This window comes from Dasypus novemcinctus, unplaced genomic scaffold (genome assembly GCF_030445035.2).
Source record: "Dasypus novemcinctus isolate mDasNov1 unplaced genomic scaffold, mDasNov1.1.hap2 scaffold_344, whole genome shotgun sequence".
Taxonomy (NCBI): domain Eukaryota; kingdom Metazoa; phylum Chordata; class Mammalia; order Cingulata; family Dasypodidae; genus Dasypus; species Dasypus novemcinctus.
The window spans coordinates 55,396-73,039 of record NW_026688308.1 but is presented as its reverse complement, the minus strand read 5'-3'; the positions used below and the strand labels follow the sequence as shown (position 1 = coordinate 73,039).

The window sequence follows — 17,644 nt, the reverse complement described above, 5'->3', positions numbered from 1 at the left end:
AAGAGTGGTTAATTGTGGGGAGCCACCCGCTGTGAAATCTATTTACAGCCTCCAACAACATGAGCGGATTTCACAACTACCTCAGCCCTGGCCCGCCATTTCCTTCTTCTTCTTCCTCCTTGTTTCTTTGTTCTCCCCTTCCCGCCACAACTCTGGTAACCACAGCAGCATGCATGCGCAAGGCATGAAATTCTGCAGACCCAGCATGAACTTTCAGCCAATTCCCTCCTTGGACACCTGCCACCCACAAGACCAGCCTATCACCCATGGACACTTTCCCTTCCCTCAGTATACATTCCCATGTTCTACCCCCAATAAATGAGGCTTGATCAGAATCCTGTCTTGCCTCCATTCTTCTCATCCCCTGCCCCCACTTCTTCCCACAGGCCCCTGGAATCCACCCCCGCCAGATTGGGCAAGCGGTGCCCTACGTGGGTGGGGCCAGGAATGAAGTACTCTTGATATGCCAACACAACGGAAAACCTGGCCAGGTGATCTACGCGAACTTGGAAGACCTGAGAATTCTTGGGCGGAAGACCTGAGCAATCAGCTTGGACAGAAGACCTAAGCCATCGGCTTGGGCAGAAGACCTGAGCAATCAGATTGGGTGGAAGACCTAAGCCATCAGCTTGGGCAGAAGGCCTGAGCTATCAGCTTGGGCGGAAGAGACCTTCAGAAGACTGCCTATCTTCTGAAGGCTCGGTAAGTGATCGGCGAGGATGGGGCAGGCATCCTCTAATAATTGTTCCCTTTTCCTGTCTGGCCTGCAGGCCCCACTTAGGACAAGAGGAGTAAAGGTTAATGTTAAAGAACTCTCTAAATTCTTTGCGTTCCTAAAAGAAGTTTATCCCTGGTTTCCACAGGAAGGGGGCATTTACAACTCATAAAGGAGCTACAGCAGCTAAAAGGATTACAACACCATAAATGCAGAAAGGCAGTTAACCACAATCCTTTTATCAACTTCCCACCCACCTGCGCCTGCTTAGAAAGGCCACCCAGGCATGCATCCCCTGCAGTGAAAAATCCCCCCCTTTTTTTGCATATCCGGATCACCAAAAGGCAAATCGAGGGGCAAAACAATGAGGCAGATAATGAGGCAGATGGTGAGGTGAAGATAGTTCGTGTGCATTCCACTTTCCCCTTTAAATCTTTAAAAGAGCTTAAAACTGCCGCCTCCACCTATGGGCCCACTGCTCTGTAACAGGCTCAGGAGATTATGAAGGCACTGTACAGCATATGAATTATAACCCTGGCCTATTCACCCAAATTCAAACTGCAGCCCTTAGGGCCTGCAAAAGGTTGCTCACAAAAGAACGCCCTGCCTCCTCCCTCACTAATATTAAGCAGGGGCCAGAGAAACCCTTTTCAGATTTTGTAGGCAGATTGTGCATGGCTGCAGAAAGACTGTTTGGTGATATCAATACAGAAACAGACTATGTAAAGCAAATTGCCTTTGAAAATGTGAATGCAGCTTGTCAGGCCACAGTTAGACCTTATAGAAAGAAGGAGGACTTGTCTGGTTACATCAGGCTTTGTTCTGAAATTGGCCCCACCTACCAACAAGGCCTTGCTACGGCCACTGCTTTAAAAGAGGTTTTACAGCCGCAGCAAATAAGAACTTGTTTTAAGTGCGGTGATCCTGGCCATTTCACCCAAGACTGTCCCACCCCCGGTATTAACAAAAAGCCTAGTAGTGCCCCTAAAGTCTGTCCTCATTGCTGCTGCAGCCAGCACTGGGCTAGTGGCTGTTGGTCCCAAATCAACATGCAGGGTCAACCTCTCCCTCCCCATCAGGGAAATGGAACATGAGGCCAGCTACAGGCCCCGAAACCCAAACAAGCTTATGAGGCAATCAACTTTGCTCCAGCGAATGCCAATCCCTTTCACAACTCTTCAAACTCCCTGCTGTCTACATGACAATGTAGCTCTGGGCTAGTGAGGGCTAATATAGTTAAGCCACTGGAAAGAGAGAAAAATGTGGCAAAATTTGTGTTTTGTTTTGTTTCCATGCTAATTCTGATTGGGCTTACTTAACCAAGATAATAAAATTAGTATGAAGTTTGTATCAAGGTCTAAAAGGAATTTTCAGTTTTAAATCAATAGTTTTCTCCAGAACTTCAAGTCTCAGTATAGTCTTACAGTAATAATCCAAAAATGTGTGTTAATGGTCTGTCTAAACTGCAAAATAAAAACTTAACTATATTTATGCTGCTCAAGTTATTTTAACTGATTGCTGATAACTAATAATGTTTCCAAGCACAAGCTTGCATATTACAGGCGACATGAATTCCAGAAGAAATCTGAAAAGGTACAATCTAAAATGTGATATATAACAGAGGATTTAAAAGCAGCTATACCAAGAAAGTAAGAATTATGAGTCAATTGTAAATAAATTGTATGTTTCTGTTAATGTGTTGTAATTGTTTTGTGTTTGTCTGTTCATTCAATGTCAGTGTATATTGTGATACCTCCGGATGGTAAATATAAATTAGTAGAAATTTTTAAAAGAGCTCTATTCAAATGGCCAAAAATTAAATAAGCACTTATATTAATAGTTAAGTTAATTATATTAATACATAAGTTTAAATGTTAATAAGATATCTACAATGATAAAAATTGTAAGTCTTGATTAACAAAATTACTTTGCCTTTTCATAGGGGATGGTTTTTGCCTAGATTGAAATGAATGGCTTGTTTTTCTTTGCAGGGTGGTGTGGGGGATGCGAAACTTGAATGAATGTTAAAGAGTTGGGTGTTTGTGGCAATGCTAGCTGAAATTTAATGGGTTTTGCAAGGGGGTGTGTTTTGTCCTAAAGTAGGATGGCTAATTTTTCATAAACTCTTGAAACTTAATTTGCATGTGGCAAGTTGTAGAAGGTATTGTGATAACTTTAAGTAAGGGAATGTGTTCTGTAAAGATAAAATTTGTCTAAAAATGATATAATTATAGTCTATATGGTTATAAATAATTATAAAAGGTCTTATAAAGCATTATTTAAATTAAAGTGTTTAAGTGGCTATTTCCAAAAGGTCATTATAAAACAAACCTGAATTAATAATAATAATAATAAAAAGTAATTTTCTAACAGGGAAGCTTGGCTGCAGCCAGCCTCCCTTGACAACTTGCTTTTAGGAAACTGTTTCTGATATTGCATGCTACTAAGTATTTAAAGTAAAGTTCATTATGTTAACAAGCTCATTTAGTGTTCACGGTATTATGTTATAAAAAGTTTGCTTGATAACTTTGTATGTAGGCTATATGGAATGTATTTTTACTATTAAGGAAACGGGATAATTTTGTCCTAAGATAAAATGATTGGTTATTAAGAAAGGGTAAAATATGGAGCAAAACCTGAGTGACCACTAAAAGTGCAGAAGGTTCGTGAAAAAGGAAATTTTATAGTTAAAGTTGAATAAGATTTGATGGGTCTATCTATAAAATTTTAAAGGCTTTAGTATCAAGTAGTATGCTGATGCAAAGTTGAAAATTTTTATTCTTTCTCAAGGCCTCTCATCATTAATCTGTTTTGGTAAAAGTTCTTATCCTCAATAATCAGTATACAAAGAAAGTCTGTCTTATCAAAATAGCTTCTTGTGCTTCTTCTGCTTATCATTTCCTCAGTGTTCCAAGAAAGGAAAGTTTTATCTCTTTTAAAGGAACATAATGTTCAAAACTGCTTTCTCAAAACCTAATCCTGAACAGTAGCCTTTTATTCCAAACTAATTATAAGAGATTTGTTCTTTTACCTTGAAAGAAAAATTAAAGTAATAATTAAGTTCTTTTAATATGTTATAAGTAAATAAAAGGTGTTTTACAGTGTTATAAAATTAACAAGTTTTTTCTTCCCTTAAACCCTCTATTAATTAAAGTCATATGAGCAAAAGGTTTCTATAAATGCTTAAAAGTGTATAAAGTTATCAATATTTCAGCATAATATTAAAGAGAAGTACAGTGTGGTTATTCATGGTTTTAATTATAATAAAAGAGTATGTGTCACAAAAACAACCTCTTATCATAGATTAAAGTAACAACACTAGTATGCAGCAATCCCAAACACTGCTAGTTTGTTGCAAAAAGTTAAAGTCCAACACAGCTATCACTTTGTTTTAAAACTTGCTAAGACTTTCTTTTTTTTTTTTTTAAAGATTTATTTATTTATTTAATTCCCCCCCCCTCCCTGGTTGTCTGTTCTTGGTGTCTATTTGCTGCGTCTTGTTTCTTTGTCCGCTTCTGTTGTCGTCAGCGGCACGGGAAGTGTGGGCGGCACCATTCCTGGGCAGGCTGCTCCCTCCCTCGCGCTGGGCGGCTCTCCCCATGGGTGCACTCCTTGTGCGTGGGGCTTCCCTATGCGGGGGACACCCCTATGATGCACGGCACTCCTTGCGCGCATCAGCACTGCGCATGGGCCAGCTCCATACAGGTCAAGGAGGCCCGGGGCTTGAACCGCAGACCTCCCATGTGGTAGACGGACGCCCTAACCACTGGGTCAAAGTCCACTTCCCATATATTGTTTTTTGATTCTCCATTTAATTCATCTCCATTTCAAGCTTTGTTATTTCCTTCCTTTTGCTCCTTTTGGGTTTAATTTGCCCTTCTTTTACCAGTTCTTCCAGTTTTGAGGATAGTTCTCTATTCAGAAATCATTCTTTTTTCTCATCTTTAAAAATTTTTATTAGAGAAGTTGTGAGCTTACAAAACAATCATGCATAATGTGCAAAATTCACATACGTCACCCATCCACTGACAACTTACACTGTTATGGAATATTTGTTACAGATTTTGACAGGACATGATTAGACTATTAACACTAACTATGGTACATATTGTACCTTTGGTATATTTTTCCATATATACACTGTTATCAACAGTATGTATTAGTATTGTACAGTAACGATAGATAGGAAGATGACAGTGAGGAGGAGTCTTTGTTTAAGGTTCCAATCGTCCGGCGCAACAGTGGCTAGGCCGATAGCGAGGGGTGTTGCTAAATAGACAATGGCTGCAAAGACAAAATCATCTTCTGTTTCCTTAAGAATAACTTTTCTTTAAATACTTAGTAGCATGCAATATTAGAAACCGTTTCCTAAAAGCAAGTTGGCAGGGGAGCTTGGTTGCTGTTAATCTTTCCTGTTATAAAATTACCTTTTATTATTATTATCATCAATTCAGTTTTATATATATATATTTAAGAATGACCTTTTGGAATTAGCCATTTAATACCTTAATGTAAACTATTGAAGATAAATTTTATCTCTACAGAGCACATTACCTTACGTAAAGTTATCACAATACCTTTTACACTTGCCGCATGCAAATTAAATTTCAAAGAGTTTATGAAAAATTAGCCATCTTACTTTAGGACAAAATACGTCTTTTTGCAAAACTTATTACATTTCCGTTAGCATTTTTACAAACTTTTAACCTTTTTAATATTCATATAAGTTTTACATTCTTTATATTATCCTGTGAAGAAAAATAAGTTATTCATTTTAATCTAGGCAAGAACAACTTTTTATGAAGTCGTACAGTTAATTTTGTTAATTAAGACTTACAATTTTTTTTTTAAAATTGTAGATATCTTATTAACATTTAAACTTATGTATTAATATAATAAACTTAAGTATTAATATAAGCGCTTATTTATTTTTTGGCCATTTGAATAGAGCTCTTTTAAAGATTTCTAGTAATTTATATTTACCATCCGGAGGTATCACGATATATGTTGACATTGAACGAACAGACAGACAAACACAGAACAATTACAACACATTAACAGAAATATATAATTTATTTACAGTTGACTCATAATTCTTACTTTCTTGGTATAGCTGCTTTTAAATCCTTTTTTTATATAGCATATCATAGATTATACCCTTCAAGATTTTTTTCTGGGCAGGAAGAGATGAGAGGTGGAGGCATCTTCGGGACATGGAGCTACCCTGGATGGTGCTTCAGAGGTAATCACCGGACATTGTAAATCCTCACAGGGCCTACATGATGGAATAGAGGAGAGTATGGGCCATGATGTGAACCAATGTATATGAGGTGCAGAGGTGCCCAAAGATGTACTTAACCAAATCCAATGGATGTGTCATGATGATGGGAACGAGTGTTGTTGGGGGGGGGGAGAGGGGGGGTGGGGGGGTGGGGTTGAATGGGACCTCACATATATATTTTTAAGGTAATATTATTACAAAGTCAATAAAAAATAAAAAAATTAAAAAAAAAAAAAAAAAAAAAAAAAAAAAAAGATTTTTTTCTGGACTTTATGTTGCCTGTAATAAGCCAGGAGGGAATCTTTTACCTTCCTGCTCCACAGCAAAAGTGACCCTATCTATAAGGCGAGTATAGGTGTCCGGGTCCCAAAGCTGACACGTGGTAAGCCAGGGATTAAAGGGGAGAAGAAGGTCCCAATATACTTGGAGCTGTTTCAAAGAGATCTTACACCGGTGAGTGTCTAGGAGACTGGCGAGAGCCCGAACTTGCGGGGCTTGCTTAGCAGATAGGATGTTACCCATTGCTAATGGCCTTTTGGAGCCGATAAGAAAAGGGGCCCTTACCTTGAGAGCGTGGCGATGGGAGCCAAGGTGCGCGGTGAGATGAGGGGTCGGAGCCGGTGGGGCTCCAACGGTGGTCGCGGGCCATGAGAAGGCCCCGACGAGGGGAGGGTGGGACGATGAGCAGTGGAGCAAGCACGGAGGGGAGGAGGCAGAGGTGAAGGCAGGGGTGGAGGTGCTCAGGCACGCGCTCCTGAGAGTTTTATTGGTGCCTCTTAATCATAGCGGGTCGGTATAAGCCCCCGACATGGAAGGAGAAAGCCATCCAGCGATTCTCCCAGACCGCTGTGGATCATATGAGGTCACCAAGGTTCAGGAGCAGCAATGCAGAGCGAAAAGATAGGGGTGAGAAGAGAGGAGAGCGTAGGGCTATGGTAGGGTTACTTCAGACGTGCAAGCGCGTGCTCCCGAGAAGTCCAAGGCTCCTCTTAATCATAGCGGGTTGGTATAAGCCCCCGACATGGAAGGAGAAAGCCATCCAGCGATTCTCCCAGACCGCCGTGGATCGTATGAGGTAGCCAAGGCTCAGGTAGCAGCAATGTTGCACGAGAGAAGTCCCAAGGTGAGAAGAGAGGAGGGGGTAGGGCTGTGGTAGGATTACTTCAGACGTGCAAGCGCACGCTCCCGAGAAATCCAAGGCTCCTCTTATTCATAGCGGGTCGGTATAAGCCCCCGACATGGAAGGAGAAAGCCATCCAGCGATTCTCCCAGACCGCCGTGGATCATATGAGGTAGCCAAGGCTCAGGTAGCAGCAATGTTGCACGAGAGAAGTCCCACGGTGAGAAGAGAGGAGGGGGGGGCGCCAGGTTATGGAGTGAGGCTGTGGTGGAGTTGCCTTGCCCCACGTTGGGCGCCAACTGCGGCGGCTTGCTCGGTCGGTAGAGGTGGGGTCTGGCTGCGGACGAGGGGTCGGTCCAGCTCTGGACGAGGGGTCGGTCCGCTTGGGACGAGGGGTCGGTCCGGCAGCAGACGAGGGATCGGTCTCACAGGGGTTGCGCGGTTCGGCTGACGGGGTCGCCCGGTGAAGCCGGCAACGAAGGGGTCGCCCGGAGAAGCAGGCGACGAACTGGGGACAAGGGAGGCCAGGCCCTTGTCGGGGGCTCTCAGGACTGGAGGGCGCACGGCAGAAGAACTACCGCGGAGACAAGGTAAACACGCAAGTCCACTTTATTGAGGGAGAGGCAACAGTTTTATAGGGGCTGGAGAAGGCTGATTGGTCGAAGCCACGCCCTGTTCTGATTGGTTGCCGGCGAAAGGTCAGTGGGCGGTACTGGACGGGGAGGGGTGGTGGTCAGGGATTGGCTGTCGCTGTTGCTGGGGGAAGGGGCAGGGTTTAGGGATTGGTGGCTGCTGTTGCTGGGGTGGAGGGCAGACTTGAGTTTCCCACCCACGCCTGGCTATTGCTGCTGTCGGGGGAAGGGAAAAGGGCGGGCTGGATTTTTCCGCCCACGCCTGGCTGTTGCTGCTGTCGGGGGAGGGGAAAAGGGCGGGCTGGATTTTTCCACCCACACCTGGCTGTTGCTGCTGTCGGGGGAGGGGAAAAGGGCAGACTGGAATTTTCTGCCCTGCGCCTGTGCAGGGAGAAGGAAGAAGAAGGGTGCCGCCCCACAAGGCATCAGGTGGCGCCATCTGGGAGGAGGGGTGGCCGCGGAAGCATGGCTGCCGAGAAGGGGAGACCCGAGGGCACTCTGCGCCCATGCCGAGCTTCCTTCAGGGGTGGCGGTGGGCCCGACCAACCACCCTATTATGGGGGCAGCAGAATTAGGCCTACCGTGGCCGCTCCCCTGCCAGGCCAGCAAACCACACTTCAGCCGGAGGTGTGACCGCAAAGCAATGAATGGAAAAAAGGCAGGATTAAAGTAAGGGGGTGAGGCTATGCTCTTATCATTTCAGAAAATGGAGAACAAATTTAGTTATCTCTGAAAAGGATTAAACCCCAGAATGAAGAGATGGAGTCTTCTACAACTTCTGATGATGGTGATCGTAAGTAATAAGGAAGCTGCCAGTAATTACACTTATTAGGCCTTTATACCTAAAGCCCCATTACTTAGAGTGTTAACCTGGAAAAATCCATTCTTTCATAGATATCTGAATAAAACCCATATATTCCCTAAACCAATTGATAATCGATTGCCAATTAAACCCTATAAAGAAAGACGAAGAATTGATAATCTCATATTACCATTTGATTATCAACCCTTATGCATTAGTAACCATCCTTCCTGTATGTAGGTTAAAAATCAGACCATAATTATCTTCAAAAATAGTAATATTCAGTTTATTGTGACTTTGTTTCCCTCTTACAATTTAATCATAACCAAGAATCCTATTCATGATTGTCGGAAAATTAACTATAACCCAAAAATGCTCTATTCTGTAAAAATGAGGCCTTGCATCCTAATAGCCAGTACCCCGCAACTAACATACTATGGAGAAGGCAAACTAAAAATTTTACTATCTGCATCTGTGTCAAAGAGAGCTGCCTTCCTCCCTATATTGGTAAAAAATTAGCCTCACAGGTTCAGTCACTGCAGCTGCCACAGCAGGTGGTGCTCTTGGTCATGGCCTCATCAGCTTGCAATACTTTAAACAAGAATGACAAATTAGCCTACAATCCAGTGCACAGTCTCTTGACTCTCTGCAGTGGCAACTAACATCCCTCGCCCAAGTAGTCCTTCAAAACTGCAGGGCCCTTAACTTACAGCTGAAAAAGGGGGGAACCTGCCTTTTCCTCCAGGAGGAAGGCTGCTACTATATAAATGAATCTGGTATTGTTGAGGAAAATGCTAAGAAATAGTGAGAATTGGGGGAAGGAATACTGCCCTCCCAATCAACCTCTCCTTATCTGCCTGGCTCACCTCCCCCTTCGTAATGTGGCTAGGTCCCCTCCTCAGCCCCCTAATCACTCTCCTTTTAATCTGTGCATTTGCACCTTGCCTCCTTAAATTTTTTCCAAGAAAGGATGAAGCAAATTTCTGCCCATGTGATGTATCTTGATGCTGTTCATCAATACCAGCCTATCCAGACCGAAGAACAAACAACCAACCTTTGAAAATGCAAATCTCTTATGTTGCCTCATCACCAACCTGTACCCTAATGGTGTTTCCTTGCCTGTCCTCCCTGCCCATGGTCACAACTGCCCCTATTGCAGTTAACCCTTCTTTGTTTAATTAATATCACTGAACAGCTTCAGTAAGGAAAACAGCTTCAGTGAGGAGTTTAGTGGTTCAAATGAGCAGCAGGTGCCCTAGCCAAACAAGACCAGGGTGGGTGTGGCCTCACCCACTAATCTCAGTACATTATGCATGTCATGCATGGTGTAGAGCTCCCTGTTATAGCTTGTTATATTTGCAAGTCATTTATCGCTGAGGCGCTGGTCTGGTTAGCCAACGACGGGCAACTGGGCTGACCCATCAGTCAACCTAAGACAGATGTGGCCTTTTGCTGCCATGATTCCCAATGACAGGTAAGACTGATCACTTAACAGGTGCAGCCCCAACCTAAGACAGGCACAGCCCCCTCAGTACGGGAGCACCTTGCAGCCACATGTCACCAATGAGCATAAGCCCTGCCCTAAAATGAGCCATCACCAGCTGTTCTTCACTTCAGTTCCTAACATATTAAACAGAGAAGGGGGACCTGTGGGGAGCCACCCACTGTGAAATCTATTTACAGCCTCCAACAACATGGGCAGATTTCACAACTACCTCAGCCCTGCCCTGCCATTCCCTTCTTCTTCTTCCTCCTTGTTTCTTTGTTCTCCCCTTCCCGCCACAACTCTGGTAACCACAGCAGCACGCATGCACAAGGCGCGAAATTCTGCAGACCTGGCACAAATTTTCAGCCAATTCCCTCCTTGGACGCCTGCCACCCACAAGACCAACCTATCACCCATGGACACATTCCCTTCCCTCAGTATATATTCCCATGTTCTACCCCCAATAAATGAGGCTTGATCAGAATCCTGTCTTGTCTCCATTCTTCTCATTCCCTGCCCCCACTTCTTCCCACAGGCCCCTGGAATCCGCCCCCACTGGATCAGACAGTTAATATCTGTAGTTCAGGGAAGCAGATGTGGTTCAAGTGATAAGGCTTCCACCTACCATATAGGAGAACCTGGGTTTGATCACTGGGGCCTCCTGGTAAAAAAAGAGAAAGTGAGCCTGTATGGTGAGCCAGTGCCTACGTAGTGAGCCAAGTGCCCTCATGGTGAGCTGTGTGCCCATGTGTTGAGCTGATTGTCCATGTGAATGCCCATGTGCTGAGCCAGTGCCCGTAAAGGGATCCAGTGCCCACACAGTAAGCCAAGTGCCCATGTGTTAAGCCAAGTGCCTGTGTGAGTACCTATGCAGTCAGCTAGTGCTCACATGGTGAGCTGAGTGCCTCTGTGGTGAGCCAGTGCCTGCTTAGGTGAGTCACACCTGATGCAAGATGATGATGCAACAAAAGAGAAACAAAGGGGAAAGTCAAAGTGAAGGGCAGCAGAGACCAGGAACTGATGTGGCACATGTGAAAGGGTACCTCTCTCCACATCAGCGGTCCCCAGGACTGAGTACTAGTGAATCCTAGAGGAGAAAGTTGAGAAGACAAGACAAAAATGCAGAAGGTCATACAGTGAATGGGCACAGACAGTAAGAACAGTAGGATGGAGGTGGGGCTGGGGCTGGGGGAGGAGAAGAAAAAATATAATTATGCTGTAGCCTAATCTTTAAAAATATTTATAATTCATACCATCATATAATAAGTGCTGTACTCAAATTTAAAAAAGGACAAATCTGAGAAAGGAACATTTCTATCTTAGACAAAAACAGATGACTTCACCTCAACATTAGATGGGACCTCCTCAACCACCCTGTCACTAGAAGACTCCTCTACTAGGTCTTCCATGGGAGCTAGGGGGACACAGAGTAATGATCAGTACACTGGGGTGCAGCTCCTGCATTACTTTGCTTTGCCCAGACAAGAGGCTACAATGTGCAAACAAGGATGGTGGAGCTACCCAGAAACCCTTCATGTAGGAAAGAGAGACAAAGGAAAGAGTGGAATATAATCAGAATCCTTGGCTTTGTAGCTGAAGACAATCTAAGTCAATGTGAAGTAGTTCATGTATAAGTGGTACTAAACTATACAGTATGATGATATATATCCAACCTATTCTGAAGTCCAAGGAAATCGTCAGTATCACACTGATTTCAAGAAATACTGCTTCAGCCTCACAGCCTTGTTGACTTTTAATATCCCATCCATTCTAGAGGATTTTTTTAAAAATTTCAATGAGATAGCTATGTAATAGAAAATTTGCCAGTTTACCCATTTTTACAGCATGTACAATTTACTTGAATCAATTATATTTACAGTGTTTTGTAACTGTCACCAAACATTCAATTCCAAAACTTTCTCATTACCTGAAACAGAAACTCTGTAATTATTAGCTATTAAGCCCATTCTACTTTCTGCTAGTCCCTGGTAATAAACTCTAATCTCTTATCTGTTTCTGTGAATTTACTTTTTCTTAGCTTTCAAATAATTGCAATCACCAACTGTTTTACTTTTGTGTCTGCCTTATTCAGTACGTTTTTAAGGGTCATGCATATAGTAGTATGTATCAGAACTTCAATACTTTTTATGGCTCAATTATATTCCATTGTATGGATATGCCACTTTTTAAAAAAACTCATTCCTCTATATGAGCACACTTAGGTGGTTTCCAGCTTTTGGGTATTGCAAATAATGCTGCAATAAATACTGGTTTCGAGTACCTCTTTCAGCCTCTGTTTTTAATTCTTTAATATATAAACCTAATAGGTAGCTGTCATATAGTAGTTCTAGATTTAGCTTTTTGAGGGAATGTCAAACTATTTCCCGAATTGGCTGCTTTATTTTAGATTCCTATCACCAATATATGGGGACTCCAGTTTACTCATATACACATCTCTATTTGTTATTTTCCAGTTTTGTTTCTTTCTAAAATATTAGCCACCCTACTTATTAAAAATGGAATCTCCATTTCCTTATAGACTAACCCTCTTCAACTGCTGCTGGGAATGTGGAATGGTGCAGCCATTTTGGAGGATGATTTGGCAGTGCTCAAAAGGGTTATTATAGAATTGCCATTTGATTGTGCAATCCCACCACTGGGTATATATGCAAAAGAATTGTGACCAGCAACAAATGAATGGATAAGCAAATATGGTTTATACATACAATGGAATATTACTCAGCTGTAGGAAGGAATGGCATGTTGATATATGTGACAACATAGATGAATCTTGACCTTATGTTGAGTGAAGTAAGCCAGTCACTAAAGGCAAATACTTCTTGACCTCACTGATATGACCTAAGTTTATTTAGGAGTCTCACAGAGAGTCTGGAAGATAGATTAAAGGAGACAGAAAGGGAGTTGAGTGTGGTGAACCAAGCTCAATATGGGCAGAGCCTATGATAAGGCAGAAAGGGGTGGTTTGGCAGTGGATGGGGTGATGGTGATGCAGGGATATGAGTGGGTTGATGGAACTGGAATGGAAGGGTAAGCATGGTGGAGGTATTTAATTTGGACTGTATGGAATTGTGGAAGTCTTGGAGGAAGGAACAAGTGTACTTGGGATTTGTTGGTTTGTGTTGGGACTACAAGGATGGGAATGTTTTTTTGGCAAATGCAGCAGGTAGGTCACTGGTGCAGTGTACCGGTGCTAGGGGGGCATATAGAAAAGGATGCCCCTGGGGGATGCTTCAAGGAATATGAATGTGTTCATCTTGTCATAAGGTGTTATATCAGTGGATGGAGACCAACAAACAATGAGAAAATATTAAAATTCCATCCTGGGAATCCTGCTATATACTCAAAGAGAGGGGCAAGAATCTCTAGAGTACATGGGCAGTGCCAAATATAAGCAGACCAGTATGTCAAAGCCTTATTATTAATGCATAAGACTATGAACCTTATTCTTGGAAAATTGAAACTTAGTGGCTAACATAGGTTCTGAGGGAAGAAGGAGGGAAGAATAGATGGATCATAGGGCATTTTGAGGGCATTGGAACTGTTTTGTGTGATTTTGCAATGATGGATACAGATGATTGTACATTGTGTGAAAACGTATAAAAGTATGATGCAAAGTGTAAACCATAACATAAACCATTGACCATAGTTTGTAGCAATGCTTCCGTTTTTTTTTTTCAATTGTAACAGATGAACCCTACTCATGTATGATATTGCTAATAGGAATAAATATGAAATGGGAAGGGGTGCAGTAAATGGGAATCACCTATATATTCTTCTATTTTCTTCTCTCTTTTTTTAGGTACCAGGACCAGGGAGTGAAACCCAGACTTTGTAAGTGGGAAGCCAGTAGTCAACCACTGAGCCACATCAGTTCCTTTGAGTTGTTTTTGTGTGTGTGTGTTTGCTTTTTTCATTTTTTGTTTGTCTTTGTTTTTAGGAGGCACTGGGAATCATACTGGGACCTCCCATGTGGAGAGCAGGCATTCAAACATTTAAGCCACATCTGCTCATTCCCTATATTTTTGATGTGACATTTCTGTAACCTAAAGCTTCTTTGAAGATAAAGTGAAAAAAAATAAGATGTTGGGGGAAGATACAGATGAAATTGTAAGTATACATAAAAAATAACAGATATTAAGGTGATGAAAGTCACAATGCAAAAAACTTTTGACTTTCTTTATGGGGAGGTTTTGAACTACACAAAAGTTACAGCTATTGCAGGGGAGGTCTACTGGTGCAGGGTGACAGTGAGGGACAGATGCATGGGAAAGGGTGCACCTCAGGCATGCCTCTAGGGATTATGAATGTGTCCATATGGTCATGGGGTGTTATCTCAGTAGATGGAACCCATACAATAACCAACAAAACTTTCAATTCCCATTCTTGGAGCCCTGCTACATTTTCTAATACAGTGGCAAGAATAGCAATACATCATCAGAACCTAGCTAAAATAGGACAGACCAATATGCCAGGCCCTTGATATTAATGCTGGTAGTTATGAACTTCATTCTTGTAAAATTGAAACTTAGCCTAGTGATATATACTGCCTAAGAGTTACCTTCTGAAAATGTGTATGTTGCTCAAATGTGGCCTCTCTCTAAGCCAAACTCAGCATAGAAGTCTGCTTTCTCCCCAGCATGGGACATTACTCCCAAGGATGGGCCCCCTTGGCACTGAGGGATTGTTACCAATTGCCAACTAGAGATACATTTGTAAAAAGACCTTGACCAAGAGAGGGAATATTAAATACAAATGAGTGTTTATGGCTAGGATACTTCAATATGAGTCAGGAAGTCATTCCAGAGGAAAGTTTAGGCAGGTCACAGGAGGATCTCTGTGGCTGTCACAGTAAATAATACCTCAGGCAGGAGTGTTCCTGAGGGCTCTAAAGACATCTGGACATTCTAGCCAGGGCAGATATCCCCAGGAAATTGGCAACCCATCAGTGGGCCTTACCTTGGAAACTATGGACCATGGTTAGTAGGAGTGCTTCAAGATTTATAAAAAATATCCCACATTAATGAAAGATGTTTTTAATGGGTAACATGTGAGGGGGTGGAGGTGGGGTATATGGGAATCCCACCTAATTTTGCTTTAACTTTCATGTAATCTAAAATTTCCTTAAAAGTAAAGGGAAAAAAGACCATGAGTACATATAGGTAAAGCCCTTAGAAAACTGTGGTACAGTGTCAATTTTATATGAATACTCAATTACTCAATCCAAAAGGATGTGCAAAAACTTAACTGTTGTTACTTGAGACACAGAACCTAGAGGGCTAAAGAAAATGGAGGGTAGGTCAATCAGATTTCAATATACAGTCCTGCATACATTTTAAATTTCTTATTAATGCATTATTTTTGCTGCTATTTTGTATGAAAACCCTACTGTCCCAAATTGTGGAATACAACAATTTCAGTAGGTTTTTGTATCACATCTTTAGCAATCCAGACAGGCACATTGATGAGGTCCATTTGTGCTTTCTGGAGTCTGAAGCTTCAATGCAGAGTCATGGCTATAGGTAGGCTGGAAATATCTGGGCTAATTTCACCCATGACTGCTCAGAAGTTATATTTTGCCTAGAAGCCTCTGTGAGCCTTCCACATGTATCTGTTACAGCAGCACCTTACTTCCCAGCACTATATGTGTTTAGTTTCTTAGCACTTCTATAATACATTGCCACAGACTGGGTGGTTTGAGAACACAAACTTAAACCTTCACAAGTCTAAGGACAAAAAGTCCAGCATTAATGTGTCCACAGCACCATATTCTGTGTCTCTCTCTGAAGATCCTTGCTAGGAACCATTCCTTGACTCTTCCAGCTTCTGGTGGCTCCAGGTGTCCTGGCTCCTGGCAGCATGACTCTAATTTCTTCCTCATCTTCACCTGGCCTGCTTCTCCAGTGTTGGTCCATCTTAACACAGCCTTCTCCTCTCTGTCTCTTCCCTTCTTGTAAGTGCACAAGTTGTATTATATTGCAGTTCACCCTGATTCAGTAGACCTCATCTTAATCACATTTGCAAACATCTTATTTCCAAAAGTGGTCACACTCACAGGTACCAAGGTTTTCTCAATGTAATTTGGAGGGACACAATTCAACCACTGATGTTCTGTCATGGTAGGTACATGACAATATGCCTTTGTCAAAATGCACAAAGCTGAGGATTAGGAAGAGCGAGCCTCCAAAACACTGTATCAATACTGTCCCTTCAATTGTTCATACCACAGTGATGAGAGTTATTAACAGGGGAAACTGCTGGCTCTAGACTGGGAGGGTGGCAGGGAAATATGTGGGAACTGTTTGTATTCTCCACAGTTTTTATGTGAATCTAAAACTTCTCTTAAAAATATATCAGATTTTTAATAATTTCACAGCACTTTTTCAGAAGATAACTCTTCCTACTAATGTTCAGAAATAGACTGACCAAACATTAACTTAAAATACAATCTACCAGTAAATGTGAACCAACTTTAGTTGTAACTACATTTTTAATTATGTGGTTGTGGCACTACTGACTCATTACTAAAAGCAAAATTTCACATGTGAATTAAGAAATCATGGCTTAACCTTTTTAAAGGTTTTTCTCAATATGGAATACTTAGTATCTACAGTCAACATTACTGATGCAATAAAATAATTGCATTTCTACTGTACTGTCTGTGGAATACTTTCTAGGGAATGTTTGAGGACACTCCCTTTTCTTTGGCCAGATGCTGATTTTGAGGTTCCCAACTGAATGGGATTGTCAGATAGTAGATTTTTTGGACTGGGTAGCAAATTTTCTTTTTTCATGCTTGAGACAAGAACTGGGAAAGGCATTCACAACAGAACTCTCAGGTGACATCTTACCAACAGATGAATGTAGGAAATCATTATTAATTTATTTACAGTTCACACTATGATCCCTTATTTACAGTCTACACAGGTGTCCCACTTGAGTAAAAGGTGGGTTTCAAAAAAAGTTGTAGTTTGGGGTTCATTTTAGACACCCAAAAGACAGATGTAGGGTACTTTATATAGATGACACAGCATAGGAAGGCAGCAGAGCACAGTGACCAAAAGCATGGGTGCCAAGGTCTGGTCAACTGTGTTCAAATCTCATTCAGAGGCCACCCAAAACAGGGAACATTATGTAAACTCTTTATGTGTCCAGTTTTCCATGCTGTCTTTTGAAGATTTTAGCCAGACCTGCTTATTAGTTTGTATTATGAGACTAAAAATAAGCAAATGTAAGGAAATCCTTAAGAAAAATGCCCAATATATCATAAAAGCCCCAGAAGAGTTCACTTATTAAATGTTGGGAGGAATTTCAAGAAACTTGCTAGTACTTCCCTCCAGAGTGGGTGCCTGATGGTTCCAGGACAAGGGGGATGGACACTGACTTTCAGCCCTCAGTGGGGTGATCCTTTACAGCTCACAGAGAACATGTGCTCTGTTCTGAGATCCCACATCAACCCTGTGTGGTCAAACAACACTGCTGAGTGAATGATTCTAGTCAGGAAATGTAGTCAGTGCCCCCACTCAGCAGATTCTGGGGTTACAAGTTACCTCCCAGGAGCTGTGGAGAAAGGCCTGCCAACTACTTTAT

The 17,644-nt window shown here is 42.1% G+C and overlaps 1 long non-coding RNA gene across 3 annotated transcripts in view; it reads left to right on the top strand.

The window, feature by feature from the left end:
* The first annotated feature begins 200 nt into the window (after positions 1–200).
* LOC131277728 (uncharacterized) overlaps positions 201–17,644 on the top strand; it is a 33,028-nt gene continuing 15,584 nt past the window's right edge. For 2 of the 3 annotated variants that reach the window (XR_009184838.2, XR_009184840.2), the window contains exons 1-4: positions 201–702; positions 8,452–8,541; positions 13,857–13,888; positions 13,995–14,164. This is a non-coding gene — a long non-coding RNA (uncharacterized lncRNA). The remainder of the gene's footprint in view (positions 703–8,451; positions 8,542–13,856; positions 13,889–13,994; positions 14,165–17,644) is intronic. The other variant, XR_009184839.2, reaches the window with a different exon arrangement.